A 17,097-nucleotide genomic window follows, 5' to 3' on the forward strand; every position below is an offset into this window, starting at 1 on the left:
TTTTATATCTTTTTATACTGAGTTACTATGTGAACGCGTATGGGTTGTTCGCATACTTTGGAAATATATTTGTAGACATGTTTTTAGTGTAGAAATGACATATTTACGTGGAAATGACACATTTTTGGGCTTTGGATCGAAATTTTGGGATGGAAAAGTATATCCGTGAGTAATTATTTTCTTCATTTCATACAAAAATAAAGAAATTTATATCATTGTCTTTATCCTCGTCCGAAATTGATTTCTAGCCAGATTTCCCAAAAGATGTCTACTTTATAAAATATAATTAATTTCACAAAACACCCCACGAATTAGAGAGAGAGAAACTATATTCAATTTTAGGTCTTAGAGAGAGAAAGTATCTTAAGTTTTAGAAAGAAACCATTTCTAATTTTAGAGAGAGAAACTATTGAAAATTTTTAGAGAGAAAAATTTCTTTAGGTTTTATATGGAGAAACTATTTCCAATTTTAAGTTTTAGAGAGAGAAAATATCTTAAAATTTTAAAAAGAGAAACGATATCAAAATTTAGAGAGAGAAGTATTTAAAAAAAAATTAGAGGTTGAAACATTTTCAACATTTTGGACAAAGAAACTATTTCAGATTTTTTAGAGAGATAAACCATGTTAAATTTTAAATTTTATAAATAGAAAGTACCTAAAAATTCTTATAGAGAGAAACTATATCTAATTTTACGTTTTATAGAGAGAAAGTACAGAAAATTTTTTAGAGAGAAATTATCTCAAAATTTTTTTTCGAGAGAAACTATCTCAAATTTTTTAGAGAAAGAACCTTTTTAAAATCTTAGGTTTTAATGAGAAAAACTATCACAAAAATTTTAGAGAGATAAACTATCTCAAATTTCAAATTTTATAAAGAGAAAATACTTGAAAATTATAGAGAGAAACTATCTCAACTTAAGTTTTATAGTAAAAGAATACTTTGAAAAGTTTTAGAGAGAGAAACTATCTAAAATTTTTTAGAGAGAGAAGCTATCTCAAATTTTAAGTCTTAGAGAGAGAAATTATATCAAAATTTAAGTTTTCGAGAGAGAAAGTGCTTGAATATTTTTTAAGAGAAACTACCTAAAAAAATTTAGAGACAAACTATTTCAATTTTTAAGTTTTAGAGAGAGAAACTATCTTAAATTTTTTAAAGAGAAACTATCTAAAACTTTTTAAAGATAAAAACTGTCTCAAATTATAAATTTTTGAGAAAGAAACTATCTCAAAAGTTTTAGAAAAAATATCTTAAATTTTAAATTTTAGAAAAAAAGTAATTAGAGAGAAACTATCACAAATTTTTTAAAAAGAGAAACGATATCAAATTTTTAGGTCTTCGAGAGAGAAATCACATCAAATTTTTAGAGACAAACTATCTGAAAAGAATTAGAGAGAGATTATCTCAAATTTTAAGTTTTAGAGAGAAAGTACTAAAAACTTTTAGAGGGAAATTATCTCAAAATTACTAGAGAGAAACTATCTCAAAATTATTAGAGAGAAACTATCTCAAATTTTAAGTTTTAGAGAGAAAACGTATCATGAAATTTTAGAGGGAGAAACTATATCAAATTTTAGAGAGAATCTATCTCAAATTTTAAGTTTTAAAGAGAGCAAGTACCTAAAAATTTTTAAAGAGCGAAAATATCTCAAAATTTTTATATAAAAAACTATATCAAAATTTTTCAAGGAAAAAACTATCTCCAATTTTTAGTTTTAGAGAGAGAATCTGTCTCGAAATTTGAGTGTCTAAATTTTAGAGAGAACCTATATCAAATTTGAAGTTTTATAGAGAGAAAATTTCTTAAAATTTTAGAGAGACAAAAACTACCTAAATTTTTTATAAAGATAAACTATCTCACAAATTTTAGAGGGAGAAACTATCTAATATTTTAATTTTTAGAGAGAAAAGTATCTTAAAATGTTAGAAAGATAAACTATATCAAATTTTAGAAAGATATAAGTACCTCAAATTTTTAGAGAGAGAATCTATTTCTAAATTTTTAGAGAGTAACTATCTCAAATTTTAAATTTTAGGCAGTGAAAATATCTTAAATTTTAGAGAGAGAAACTACTCGAAAATTTTTAGAGAGAAATTATCTCAAAATTTTAAAGAGAGAAACTATCTCAAATTTAACTAAAAAATGACATTCTAAGAAATAATACAATAAAAATATTTAATGAAAAATTTAAAAACATCCCTGAAAATATTTTGCATCCATGTAGCATCCAAACAACCGAAATTTATTTTACAAGAAATACTTTTCTGAGAATACATCTCAAAGGAAATTGATATTTTCAAATAATATTTTTTCATGGAGCCAAACACCCCCTACGCATATGAGAAGCGGTTAAAAAAGTTATAATTTCCTTGGATTGCATGTAATCTATGTTATATAAGCGTGTTTATTTGTGTGTAAAAAAATGTGAACCCAAAAAACTTGACATCTAGATACGGCACATCCATATAATAAGTTGGCATCTATGTGCATATACACATATATTGAAATTCATATATTGAAATTCATGCATAATCCACATATATTGAAATTCATGCATAATCATTTACATATTCAATAATTCATATGTCATAACAATGCTAAAACGTCATAGAAAATTAAATTAAATTTAAAAATTATTACTTTATAAATCATAATTTTATTCATAGAAAATGTTTTACACTCCAATTCAAGATTGTGTCATAACATGATGGGAAGCAACTAAAAGCTACTAGCTAATTATTATTTTTAATTTTTAAATTTTTTTTTAGAGTCTTAAATTTTTTTTTAATAAGTCCGTTCATTGTTTTGCAAGAGTTAGGTTTTTTTTTTTAGGAAATGCTTTTTCTTTAGATAAGTCTTATTTTAGATAGGATTTATATTTTCTATACTAATAGGAGATAAAGGTATGTTTTATAAGAAAGGTTTCTATACTTCTCCTACAAGAAAGGTTTCTATACTTCCCCTACAGCATAGAAGATCATGCTTCTCCTACCATCCAGTTGTCCAATTTTGATCAAGAGAGTGACTCACCGTTTGATCTTAGATCCGATGTCTAAAAGTATTTTATTTTTAGTTTTTTTCTATAAATTATATGAATATTAAATTTGGTACGTGCCATCTTCTCATTGGGGCGCACCTATAAAAAATATTAAAAATAAATTTTGGATAAAATATAATGACCAAAATACCCTTTGAATCTTTCAAGGTATTTTGGTCATTTTATTTATTAGAAATATTTTTTTTTTATAGTTTTCTCTAGTGCGAGTTTAATAGAGGGTTGTAGTACAAAATTAAGTATCAAAATAGTTTATAGAAAAAAAAAAAAAAAAAGTATAAAGATATGACATTGTGATTGAGACAATCTTAGCCCTCTATTCAGAATGGACGGTTGGATAAGGGGAAGCATATAAGTTTTGTATTGCAGGGGAAGTATAAAAAGCTTGCTCATGTTTTATGTTGCAAAGAGATGAGTCTGTTTTTCTATGGAAGGTTTGTGTTGCTTTTTGGAAACTTGGGTTATGGACAAGGACATCAAGGATTTTGTTTTCCTTATAAAAAACATTGTCCTTATCTTATTGGGCGTTTGGGAGGAAGGAAGTGAAATTTGGGTTGGTCCCTACTTTTTAGGTAGGTGCGTATTTTTGAGAAATAAAGATTAGGATTGTCTCCGTAGGAAAAGATTAGGTTGTTTATTTTTAGATTAAGTTATTAAAAGAGATAAAGATGTTGGAGGGTTGTGCATCCTAAAATTAAGGGGCGTACAAGGTTATCTATGTAGAGAAAATAATTGGTTTCCTTAACTTGATTTTTATGAAAGTTATCTTATGGTTAGCGGGGCATTAGAAATTGAGTTTATAAAAGAAAGTGGAACGTACATGTAAAGGAATGCATTTTATGAATGAAAAAAAAAGAAGATATTTGAGATCGTGTAGAGTGAGAGAGAGAGCCCTTTGTGAGTGTTTTTTCTTCTCTTTTGTTTATGAGCCCGTGCTGGAATACATGTATCCGTACGTTTTGTTCTTTCTTCTTGTGATTTGTCTCACGATTTTTATTTCTCTCACTTAAAACATGGTTATTTTTGTTGGTAAATTTTATACTGCATTAGGTGGTATTAGAGCCGAAATTCTTGTGCAATCGTATGCTCTTGATAAAGCATCATGGTTCGTGGACGTCCTCGACAACAAGGTGCCGAGAATGAGCTATTCCAACGAGAGTAGGACTTCCATGAGATAGAGTTCGAAAATTTGAGAAGGCAAGTAGATGAACTGACCCAATGCTTGGTGCAAAGTCAAGCTCCCACACTATGATGATGGTAGTGAGTCGGAAGCTACTTTCGAAAACCCATTCCATGCCCATGCTCCGCGTCGGGAGCCCCATGTTTGGGGTAACAGATCTTGAGATCTTGGTATTAAAGTTGATCTACCAGAGTTTGTAGGAGGATTTCAATTAAAAGAATTTCTTGATTGGATTGATTCAATACAGCGCATCTTCGAATACAAAGAGGTGATCGATGATAGGAAGGCTATGCTTGTGGCTATTAAGCTTAAGGAGTGTGCATCAGCATGGTGGGAGCAATTGAAAAAGACTTGGGAAAAACAAGGAAAATTGAAAGTCTCTAATTAGGAAAATATGAAGAAAAAGTTAAGGGAGCATTTCTTGCCCTCTAATTATATATATTTTTTGACAAAGCTTAAAAATTATTCATAACATAAGCAAATTACATCAAAGAAGCTACATTATCAGCAACCTCCAACGAATCCAAACCAACGCCCCTCTTGGCCAAAGAATCAGCCACAAAATTTGCCTCCCTATACACATGTTATAGCGATAAAGTCAACAAAGTCATCAGGTCGAAAATTTCCAAGCCCATCAATTTAAGTTGCCAGAGGAAGCGTTGTTCTTTCTTACACCATTTTATAACATTCAGCGAATCTCTTTCAATAATAAAGCCACATCCATAATACCTTGTCACAAAGAGTTTCAAACCATGCAAGACTCCCAATAATTCAGCAGGGTTAGTCGTAGTAGAACCACACGACCCAACATATGCAAGTAATACATTCCCCTGTCAATTACGGACCACTCCACCAAAACCCGCTAGGCCTGGGTTCCCCAAAGAGCTGTCATCAAAATTCAACTTTAGGATTTCATGATCTGGTGGCTTCCATCTAGCACATGGTCTATTTCTAGGCACATCCATCTGAAATAGATTCGAAAGATTAATCAGAACATCAGTTTTAGAAATACCCCTCGCTTCTTTAGTAACTGAGATCCAAGACCAAATAGATAACTTGATGTTACTAATCACCCTTTCAAATCTGTTAGCTACCCCTTCAAAAGTTCTCCGATTCCTCTCCAATCACACTTCCCATAAAATAGCTCACAACAGGATTTCCAAACTCCAATTTTGGGCAGAGGCACGTTTAGTTGAACAATCAAATCCACAACATTTTGCGGTAACGTTAAATTTATCCCCATCATTTGAAAATACTACCACCAAATATTGGATACAAACGCACAATGTATAAATAAGTGTGCCCCCGTTTCTCCATCCTCACACATTAAGCATATATTCGTAATTAACTTCCCCCTCTTAATGAGATTATCAACTGTGAGGATTTTATCTTGAGTCGCTAACCATAGGAAAACTTACACTTTATGAGGAACATACCATCTCCAAATCTACGAAATCTTCGGTAGATTCCACCGCACTCTATCGAAAAAGAGAAGTTTGTAAACATATCTGATGGAAAACTAGCAATCATTATCTATTTCCCAACTAATTCATCCTCAAAGTACAGACAAATAACCACCTGATGAAGATCCTGTACCAAGTTGATAAGCGACTGGTAAAGATAACTATGGATTGTATCATGAGGGAAAGTGATATTCCAATTAACCTTATCTCCCCTTACTTCTACTAAGTCTGCAACCGTAGCTTCAGAAAAACTAATCTTCTCATATAAAAGAGGATAAACATATTTTAACGGCATATCTCCCAACCACTTATGATTCCAGAACGATATCGAGGCCCCTGACCCAGTCAGCCATCTCACACTGCGATCAACCACTTGTTTGAACCCATAAATATCTTTCCACAGAGAAGAAATATTTTCTCTTCCACTTCCCCTGTTGATCCACATTCCAAAATTATCGACACCATATTTAGACACCAGCACCTTGCACCATAGCTGATCTTCAGAGTAAGCAACCACCATTTGCACAACAGTGCAACGTTCATAAGTGGCAAACGCTGCAACCTATGCCCCCTTCACCCTATGGTGTCCATACCTTATCCTAGCTAATGAGATGATACTTCTTTTTTTCTCTGAAAGAGTCCCACAAAAAGTTGCGCATCATAAATTCAATTTGCCTTGCCACACCCCTTGACATATGCATCAACGACATTTGATATATATGAAGATTTGCTAAGCATGATAGCAACAATGTAACCCTTCCCCCAAGAGAGAGATACTTAGGCTTCCACAGGTCGAGCTTAAATTGAACTCATTGGATAACATTATCCCAGACAGCAACATGCATATTCCTTATCGAAATAGGAAGACCAAAATATTTGAAGGGAAACACGTCCACCTAACAACCAAAATCAGCCGCTAGATCTTGAACGACTTCATCAACACAATTCACCCCAATCATTGAGGTTTTTTCAAAATTAACCTTTAAACCCATAAGCGCCTCACAACAAATTAGGAACAACTTAATATTATTGATATGAGAAATATTCACATCACAAAAAAACAAAGTATCATCAGCATATTGAAAATGGAAAATTCGTATGCCATTCTGAGCTACCTCAAATCATGTAAAATAACCCTTATCTACAATATTGCCAATCATCTTACTGAAACATTCCGTATACAAAGTGAAGGGAAAAGGTGAAAGAGGGTTTCCCTGTCTAAGACCCTTACAAGCCCTAAAAAAGCCTTCTAGGCTTCCATTAATTAGAATAGAAAAGTGAGTTGTCGAGAGACAACTAAAATTTAACTTCTCCATTTCGAGCCAAAACCCACATTTTTGAGAATCTCTATCAAAATACTCTACTCTACCCTAACATATCCAACTTAATCACAACTCCCGTCCAACTTAATCACAACTCCCGGTTCCCTACTTAGCAACCTCGAATGAATGCATTCTTGAGCAGTAGGCACACTATTTTGAATAAAAGCCGATTGAGTATCAGAGACTAGAAAATGGAGGACAATGTTTAGTCTTTCAGCTAAGATTTTGGCAATAATCTTGTAAAGACTGGTAAGGAAGCTTATGGCCTAATATTAAAAAGAGAGGAAATGACAGATCTCTTTGGGATCAGAGCTATAAAGGTAGCATTGACCCCTTTAAAGAGATCAACTGTCGTCATAAACTCCCTAACCATATCTAGCAAATTCATAATCACTATCGACCAAAACCTCTGAAAGAAGAATAATGGGAAACCATATGGTCCAGGGGATTTATCCCCAGGAAGTTCAAAACGGCTTTTTATAATTCTTCCATTATAACTTCTACTTCAAGGCTATCCGTAACCACTGAGGAGATAGAAGCAAAGGCTAGGCCCTCCATCTTAGGTTTGAAAGGTATTTATGAAGTGAAAGCTTTTTGAAAGTGAGAAATAATACTAGTTTCCCATGTAATATTGTCATCATCATCAATGCCAAGAATCATTAGACTCGAACATCATTTTGTCTCCATCGAGCACTAGTAATTGCATGAAAAAACTTAGTATTACGATCGCCTTCTTTTAGCCATTTTACTCTAGACCTCTGCTTCTAGTAGATTTCTTCTTGACGATAAGATTCATCCAAAGATGACAACAAACTACTTCTAGATGCCAGATCATCCTCAGTCACAAGGCCCTCCTATTGAACCTCCTGTTCCCATCTTTGAATATCGCTAAGTGTCTGATTGATTTTGGTTTTAAAAGACATCCAATTCTCAGCTTTCCAGGTTAGCAATTTATGCTTAACATTGAGGAATTTTTTATGAATATGAAAAACCACAAAACCAAAGGTGATTGAATTTGCCCAAGTGGAATTAATTAAATCAACCACATCAGGTTTAGCTAACCAACCCAACTCCATCATAAAAGGCTTCTTCCCACTAGTAATTAACTTCGTATTAAGCAATAATGGGATGTGATCAGATGAAAGCCTAGGTAATAATTTAACAGACACCAACAGAAAGGCTTCCATCTACTCATGAGAGACTAAAAATCGATCTAATTTAAACATGACCAGATTAGTTGCACTATTATTGGACCAAGTATATTTGGCACCCGCAATAGACAAATCAAGCGACTGAAACCGTTCAATAAAAGAGTTAAACAACCTCATCATAGGATTGATGGAAATATTTGAAAAAGTATCATCAGGCCACCAAATGAAATTAAAAATCATTACCCAAGCAGATAGGCAAATTATGAGAAAGTAAAACATTACCCAAGGCATTTAAGAAGTCTTATTTAAGAGCAGGTAATACATGGCCATAGACATTCACAAGTCCCCAAGAACACCCAGAGTCAAAACCCTGTAAAAAGAGAGCAAAAAACCTGTCCCCTCTAATAGCCTCCACACAATGAAGAACAAGAGGGTCCCACAAAACCTAAAATCCCCCAAAAGCCCCTATAGAATCCACACCCTCAAACTTGACTGCCCCATGAATCCAAACCTCCTTAACTAAAGAAAAATTTGGAGCAATAGATTTAGTTCTTGTAAAATAAAAACTTATGGCCTAAACTTTTGAATTAATAGCTTTAAATCGTTCCTACGTTTGGTCTCACTCAGACCCCATTCTAAGATAGAATCAACATTAAGGGTGAGAAGAAGAACTCGATCCCTCGAAAAAGGAACTAATATCGCCACCATCTTCAAAAACCGCTTCTGTGGCATGGTTGTCACTTGAATTAGAGGAATCACTACTGATATCCACCACAACATCATCATTGAATCTGATACCCCCCACAACCTTAGCCTTGGGCCCCATTGCTGCCAATCGAGCGGACTTTCTAACAAGGCGGTTCTCCTTCATGAACACCCCCTATACCTTAGTCTTCTTAGTAGCCTATATGATGTTTCAACGACTTCATACCCTTCGGCAAGCGGGACGGTCTGTTGATGATTATACTGAGGAATTCTATCAACTAGTTGCACGAAACAACTTGTCTGAAACTGAAGAGCAACAGGTTTCTCAATATATTGCGAGACTGCGCTAATCAATTCAGGATGTCAATACTCTCTATGAACTGTATCAAAAGCCTATTAACAAGCTTTAACTATTGAGATGCAACAGTCTAGGATCAGTGCTAGCGCAACCGTGAGAGGAGATTCGGGTCTCCAAACAGGCCAATTTCAAAATTGTGGTGCTAGCCTTGAACATGCATCATCTGGGGGACATAGAGATGTCGTTGCAACATATTAATCGCCCAAATACTGCTGATCGAGGTGCTAGAGTTCATGGAAGCAACTCAACTATCCGTTGTTTCAAGTGCGGGGAAGCAGTTCACAAAGCTGGAGACTGTAGGAAGCCGAATAGCTGTCTTGATAAAGACAAGAAACTCATGATTGTGGATGAGAACCTAGATGATGCTGATTGATGTGATGGTTATCCAATTTATGATGTGGAGCTAGATGAGGATGATCTTGTCTATGGAGATGTTGGAGAGTCCTTAGTTATCCGAAAGAGTCTACTAACTCCTAAACAAGAAACCCAAAAGAGTTGGTTGAGGACCAATATTTTTCACACCACCTATACTATACGAGGCAATGTGTGCAAGCTTATTATTGGTAGTACGAGTTATGGGGATGTAAGTTCACACGAAAGCTCAAGCTAAATACATAGAAACATCCTCAACCAAACAAACTCACTTGGTTCAAAAAGGGCAATGATGTACGAGTAGAAAGAAGATGCCATGTTTATTTTTATATTGAAAGGAAATATTTTGATAATATATGGTGTGATGTGGTTGCCATGGATGCTTGTCATCTATTGTTGGGTAGATCATATCAATATGACCATAGAGCTATACATGATGGGAGGAGGAACACATATACTATTTGGAAAGATAGCAATAAAACTGTGTTAATTCCCATGAAAAAAGAAATTATACCAAAGTCTAAACTAAGGGATGGTGTAAATTTACTCTCAATGGTTAACTCTATGGAGGAGCTTCAGGAGACTGGGTTAATGTTTGCTTTAGTGGCTCATGAGGAGGATTTACATTATGTTATTCCAGAGGAGATTGAGCCCATTAAACTATTTGACAAAAAAAAGAAGGAAGCACTCAAAGGAGAATCCATAAGAGAGGTTAAATAAGTTATCGAACATTCTCAGCTCAAAGATGTTAGGGCTGAGTATAAACAATTCCTATGGCTATAAGATGACCCATTCCTCGAGGGTTTATCAGTTTCAGTGCACGATAATTGTCTTTTGAATACTGCCATAACCCACAGGTTCCAGGATCATGTTTACAACATTCAGATCGAAGAAGGTGGGGGGGGACTAATATAGCATTCATCTTAGTGCAATTTATAACTCGAGGACAAGTTTTTCTTAACCTGGGGAGAATGACGCAAATCAAGATTTGGTTGCTCAAAATTTTAATCTTATTTTTAGAGTCTTAATTTTTTTTTAATGAGTATGTTCATTGTTTTGCAAGAGTCAAGTTTTTTTTAGGAAATTCATTTTCTTTAGATAAGTCTTATTTTTGGTAGGATTTATATTTTTCATACTAATAGGAGATAAAGGTATACTTTATATTGCAAACGGATAAGTCTGTCTTTCTATGGCATGCTTGTATTGCCTTTTGGAAACTTGGGTTATGGATAAGGACATGAATGATTTTGTTTTCCTTATGCATAGCATTGTCCTTATCTTATTGGGCATTTGGTAGGAAGGAAGTGAAATTTTGGTTGGTCCCTACGTTTTAGGTAGGTACATATTTTTTGAGAAATGAAGATTAGGATTGTTTCTGTAGGAGTAGATTAGGTTGTTTTCTTTTAGATTAAGTTGTTAGAAAAGATAAAGACGTTGGAGGGTTGTGCATCCTAAAATTAAGGGGCATATAACGTTATTTATGTAGAGAAAAGAATTCATTTCCTTAACTTGATTTTTAGGAAAGTTATCTTTTGGCTAGTGGGGCATTAGAAATTGAGTTTACAAAAGGTGGAACATACAAATAAGGGGATGAGTTTTATGAATAAAAATAAAGATCTTTGAGATCGTGTGGAGTGAGAGAGAGAGCTCTTTGTGAGTGTTTTTATTCTCCTGTGCTTATGGGCCTGTGGTAGAATATTCGTATCCGCACGTTTTGTTCTTTGTTATTGTGAATTTATTCATGATTTTTATTTTTCTCTCTTAAAACGCGGTTATTTTTGCTGGTGTTGTTTGCCGATAAATTTTATATCGCATCAGAAAAGTGTTAGAGCTAAACTTCATTAGTCCACTAATGACTCATATAATAGGGATATCTTCCAAGCATGCCTACAAATTTGTAAAAAAGTATTTAGAAGTTAAATAAATTTTGTATATCTATGGCATAGGAAAAAGAATTTTCACAAAGAATCTAAACACACCGAGAAACAAAACAAGTTCATTTCATTCCATTTTAGTAAATTGTGAAGGATATTCAATTAGTAATGCCCAAAGGGGTGGAGGAGATCTGTATTTGTTGTTCAGGTCGATTAAAAGGTGAAAAATATGGAAAAACATCTCATAATGTATTGGCTTGTTATGTATGCCTTACACTTTCCTTTTAAAAATCACCATATTAAGTGCTTAGCCCTAACTTAACTGTGTTTCTTTGAAGTGTAATTTACAATTTCTAATCTAGCATGCTACAAATTACATGAATTAACAATATAAACATAATAATTAGTTATTTCATTACTTAAGTCAAGTTTGAACATTCTATTTCAATAATATCTTTTTCCAACAAATACATCATTTTTGGCCGAAATATCTTATCAGACCCTTGGGATAGATGCAAATGGTTGTATCCAACAAACAAGTCCTTGGGATAGAGGAAAATAGAAGATTTTTATGTAATCTCGCCTATTCAAGCACCAAAATAGCAAATCTGTGATACACTAGAGTTGCTTTAATTTCTAAAGAGAGGAAGCACTAAAAATGAGAAAAATCAGGTAAGAAAATTGTGTAAAAATGGGAAACTCAGACCCCTATTTCTGGACCAGGATAGCAGATGTAATTATTTCATAGGTAATTACGACTATTGATGGTTGTATCTAAGGCTGCCAATGGACCGGACCGGGCCGGGCCTGGTATCGGGCCCATAAAGGGACTGTTTCGGGGCCCCGAGACGGGTCGGTTCGAGCCATAACTTAGTCATGGGCACGGGCACAAGCCGGCCCGAAAAAACCTGTTTTGTCGCAAACAGGCCTTGAAACCTACATCAGGTCATGCCCCGACCATTTCGTAGATTTTTTTTAGTCTTCAAACTTTTTTCTTATTTTTAACTTCACTTCAAAAAAATTTCTTATAATAAGAAAAGATAAAAACTCTACTATCTCACTCGCCCTTTTTAACCCAAAAATGTCTCTTTACCTTTTAACTCAAAAAAAAAACCTAACCCTCTCTTAACCCTAACCCAAAAGAGAAAACCCTCTCTCTCTCTCCCTTTGACCTCTATTGTGACTCACAGAACTCTCTTTCTCTCATTCACCTGGCTTTCTCTCTATCTCGCATTTGGCCACAAAGACCTCACTCACTCTCTCTCTCTCTCTCTCTCTCTCCGGCATCACTCACATAGCCCTCTCTCTCTAGAAGTAGATCGACCACAAAAGGATCGACTACATCTGTGTGTAAAATCAGATTTTAAAAGAAAAGGTATGATTTTTTTTATCTATATTTTATTTGTTAACATTTTAATACATAAAAAATTGATGGGTTTTTTCTTAGATACTTTCTCTCTAAAAAGTCAGTCGAAGTTGTTCTACATCATTTTTGACGTACCTGTATCCCCGGGGCGAATAAGGATAAAGATGGTAGTAACCTGGTCCTGCCCATACCCAAAACAGCGCCAGACCACGGGAACACTATAACAATAAGCATAATATTGGGGAGCTTTGTTGTTCTAACAAATTTTGAGTTGAACAAGACAAAGCTCAGTTTTCAAATGCAGTTCTTATCATGCTGTAAATAGACCTTATAACTACAGTTCTATTTTTTGGATCTCGAAAGAGTCTCAGACCACCATCATTGGATCCGAAATGTGAAAAAACTCCCAGGTACTAAATTTCAGCTCAATCTTCGTCTCAATTGGACTCTCCAAGACCATTCTGGGCCTAACTTATAAAAAAAGGATGGGTTTTACATTATTGCGATGTAACCTCGGTGAACTGGTTTCCATTATGGAAACTAGATTTTCTCATTTTAGGATAATCTTCAAATGCTCATAACTTGCTCATTTTGGGTTAAATTCAGTCATGAGCTAGATCTCGATGATATGCTTGTTTTGACATATGACACACATAATGACGTGGCCCGAAACGAGAGAATTCTTAGAGAAAAGATGAGCTTGAAACATGGAAATTCAGAATTTTAAAAAGAGGAACATCCAATTCTTTGAGAGGTCATAGCTTAAGATACCGATATCGAATTGTCACAAGTATGGATTCGTTGCGACCGTGTTCTGAAGAGCTTCAATTTAATATAATTTTTGTGAATTATTGGAAGACGGATGACATCGAATTTTGAGGTTGAAGATGACAAACTTTTTCGGTCTCCGAAATCCTATTTTCCAACGATTTCCCAAAATTGGAACGTACTCAAATGGTGACCAAAATGAACAAAATTTATCATAAAATGATCGTGATAGTGTCATCTTCAATTTGTGATCAAAATGAATTTTTGGAACATCATGGATCGCACTTGTCAAATTGATAGTCGAAGAATCACAAATTTATGGAACTTGGCCGGATTTTGGGTTCTTCCTTAAAAATCTGTTTCAAAATGATCAAAGGGTATCAAAATGTGCGTAATAGTTCAATAATTGATTGTACGACGTTTGATCACTCGAATTGCCCCCGCAAATGCCCCAAAATGCTTCGGAGGCCTAATAATGACAAGAAGCCCATACACTAAAACATCATATGCACCTTAGTTATCCTATACCTTACTTCATCCCATACACCTTAGTTCCCATATACCATACCTCAGCCCAACCCACTTAAGTCATACACCTAAAGCTTAAACCCTAGTCTTGACCCACAAGGACCAAGACTTCTCTCTTTCTCAAGTGCATGCAACCAGACCAAGGGAAGTGCACCTAAGCTCAAGCCCATTCTAGGTCCACTCTCTTTCCTCTCTCTTCTTTCTTTCTCTCTCTTGTTCATCTCTCGCTTCGTTCTATTTCTCTCTTCTCTCTTTCTTTCTCTCTTTCTCTCTCTTCTTCCTTTCTTTCTTTCTCTTCTATCTTTTTTCCTCTCCCTTTTCTCTCTTTCTCTCTCTCTCTTCCAAACTCCTGAGCCTGCACCTAGGGCGGGCCCCAACTTCCTTCTCTCTCTCTTTCATTACTCTATCTCGACCAAAGTCTCAGACCCACACCATAGGCGGGTCTGCGCCTCTCTCTCTTCTTCTCTCTTTCCTTACTCTCTCCCCCCCTCTCTTGACCAGTGTCTCAAACCCTTACCATAGACGGGTCCGCCTCTCTCTCTTCTTCTCTCTTGCTCTCTCTCCCCTGCACCCAAAGTCCAAGACTCGCACCTAAGGTGGATATGTCATCTCTTTCTCCTCATATCTCCCCTCTTTGCTCTCTCACCTTCCCTAGAGTTCAGATCTGCACCATAGGTGGGTCCACCTCCCCTACTCTATATTCTCATCCTCTCTTATCCCAAGCTCTCCCCTGAAGCCTGGACCTGCACTATAAGCAGGTATGTCCCTCTCTCTTGGTTCCTACATCTTTTCTCACCCTCTCTCGGACCCATACTTAAGGCAGGTCCATCCCAGACCGTGAAGGGGAAGGGCCCCTTTTTACTTGACACTATTGTGTAATTTCATTAAATACTTGCATGCGAGATAGATATGCCTTAACAATCTCACGTACTCTTTCAATAGTCATGTATTACTTTCAACTGTCCTTGCACTATAATGTTCAAAATGTGTACACAACATCTCATGTAAAAGTGATTCCCTCAAAGTAAAATCTTTTCAAATAAATTCTCTTTTAGTTTTTTCACAACTATATCATTAGTAGTGCAATTATCCATAGTAATAGCAAACAATTTATCCTTCAAATTCCATTAAAAAATGCATCTTTCAATCGCATCAAAGATAACTAAATTTGAGTGTGGATATGGTACCAACTTGAAATTTACGATCTTTTTTTTAAAAATCCAATCACTATCTATATGGTGCGCCGTGAGATACATGTATCCAAGAGATTGATTGGATGTCCAAAGGTCAGTGGTAAAACTCACTCGACCATTCAATCTCTCTAAAACATCAAAAATCACTTTTTTCCCTCTTGATATATAGCCATGCAATCATTTTTTATTGTAGTACGTCCTACCATATTATTAAACTTGGGCTGAAGGTTCTTCACAAATTCTCTAAAAGCAGGGTGCTCAACCATACAAAATGGATACCCTTGAGTAATGATCATCTTTGCAAGCGCTTTACGACTAATTTCTTGGTCAAACTTGAATGTTTCAAGGTCCCTAACTAATGACTGTTGCAAATCCTCCTGATGTGGATGACTACAACAAACTTTAATATGACAAAGAAGGTAGGTTGTTCCATCACTATTTTTTGCCACCATTACGATGCTTACAAATGGCATTTCTAGTTCTATCTTCTTTAATTTGTAAACTAAAATCATCCCAGGATTTTAACTTCCTTCAAGAAGTTGGACCTATTGGAGCCACTTGGCTTTCTAGAGTGTTCTCATTCTCACTAACTTCAGATATCTTTGTTAATAATTAACCTGCAAACCGACATAATGATGTTAACTATTAAAATATATATTTAAGATCAAATTGTGCAACCAAAAGAAACAAGTAATCTAATTCATGAGTTTTGGAAGCATTTACACCAGTGCATGTGTGTGTGACCACAGCAATAGGAAACAATGAACTAAGCATTTTCATAGTTATTTGTTACTTCTTTGGTACTTAGAAAGAACTCAAAATATCAAACAAATTGATCAGCCAACAATACTCTAAATTTCTAACCATGCTTTGGAAGTTGAAAAGAAACGAGTCTAGTCAATCCCATTTCTTTAATACCATGATGGATAACAATATCAAAAACCTTAATAAGAACATGAAAAGGCAGTAACAGTTAGTCTGAGAAAAGGAAAAAGACACGATAAACACCTCGAAACATCTACACCATGAAATAAAGTAAATAAATCACAAATTTTGAAAAAAAAATACATTACTTGGTCTCTTCTTATAGTGCAATTATTCACAGTTCAAATAATTTGGTATCACAACATGCTCATGCTACGCCACTGCATTTCGTAGTATATTATAAAATATGACTTTGAAAGGGAAATCGGTAACTGTAACACTCATCTCAGCCGTGATATAACTTAATATCTCAAACCACACAGTCTAATTCCTTTCATGTGGAAAGAAATCTAGTTGGCAATTTAAGCATTATTAAGATTAACAGAATGCATGGGGTGAAAGCTGACAGCAATACCCACTTAACGGCAAAAGAATCAGCAATGACAAAGGGGAAAAAAATGAAATCAACCCAAATCATTTTGGAAAACAATCATTTTAAGTTCGTCCTTCATAATTGTCCCATATATGATTCTAACTAACTTTCTACGAATAGAAGTTTTAGATCCATGTTATAACAGCTTCTAACCAGGAAATATATGCCATTACCATTCTTTGTGACCTAGTCATGAACAAGGCCACTTCGAAACAATGAAACTAACATGAAGATCTCAACAAACCCCATAACTCCAAGCCCCAAAATGCAAGTTTCAGTACACAGGCCGTGATCAGCAGTCAAATGTGGCATTTTCATAAAAGTGTTGATAAAATAACCAAGATATAGAGCAACCACGCAGAAAGCACAAATGCAAATCTCATTACACAGGCCATGATCAGCAGT

This window comes from Amborella trichopoda, chromosome 6 (genome assembly GCF_054954075.1).
Source record: "Amborella trichopoda isolate Santa Cruz 75 chromosome 6, AtrichopodaSantaCruz75HAP2 v2.0, whole genome shotgun sequence".
NCBI lineage: Eukaryota > Viridiplantae > Streptophyta > Magnoliopsida > Amborellales > Amborellaceae > Amborella > Amborella trichopoda.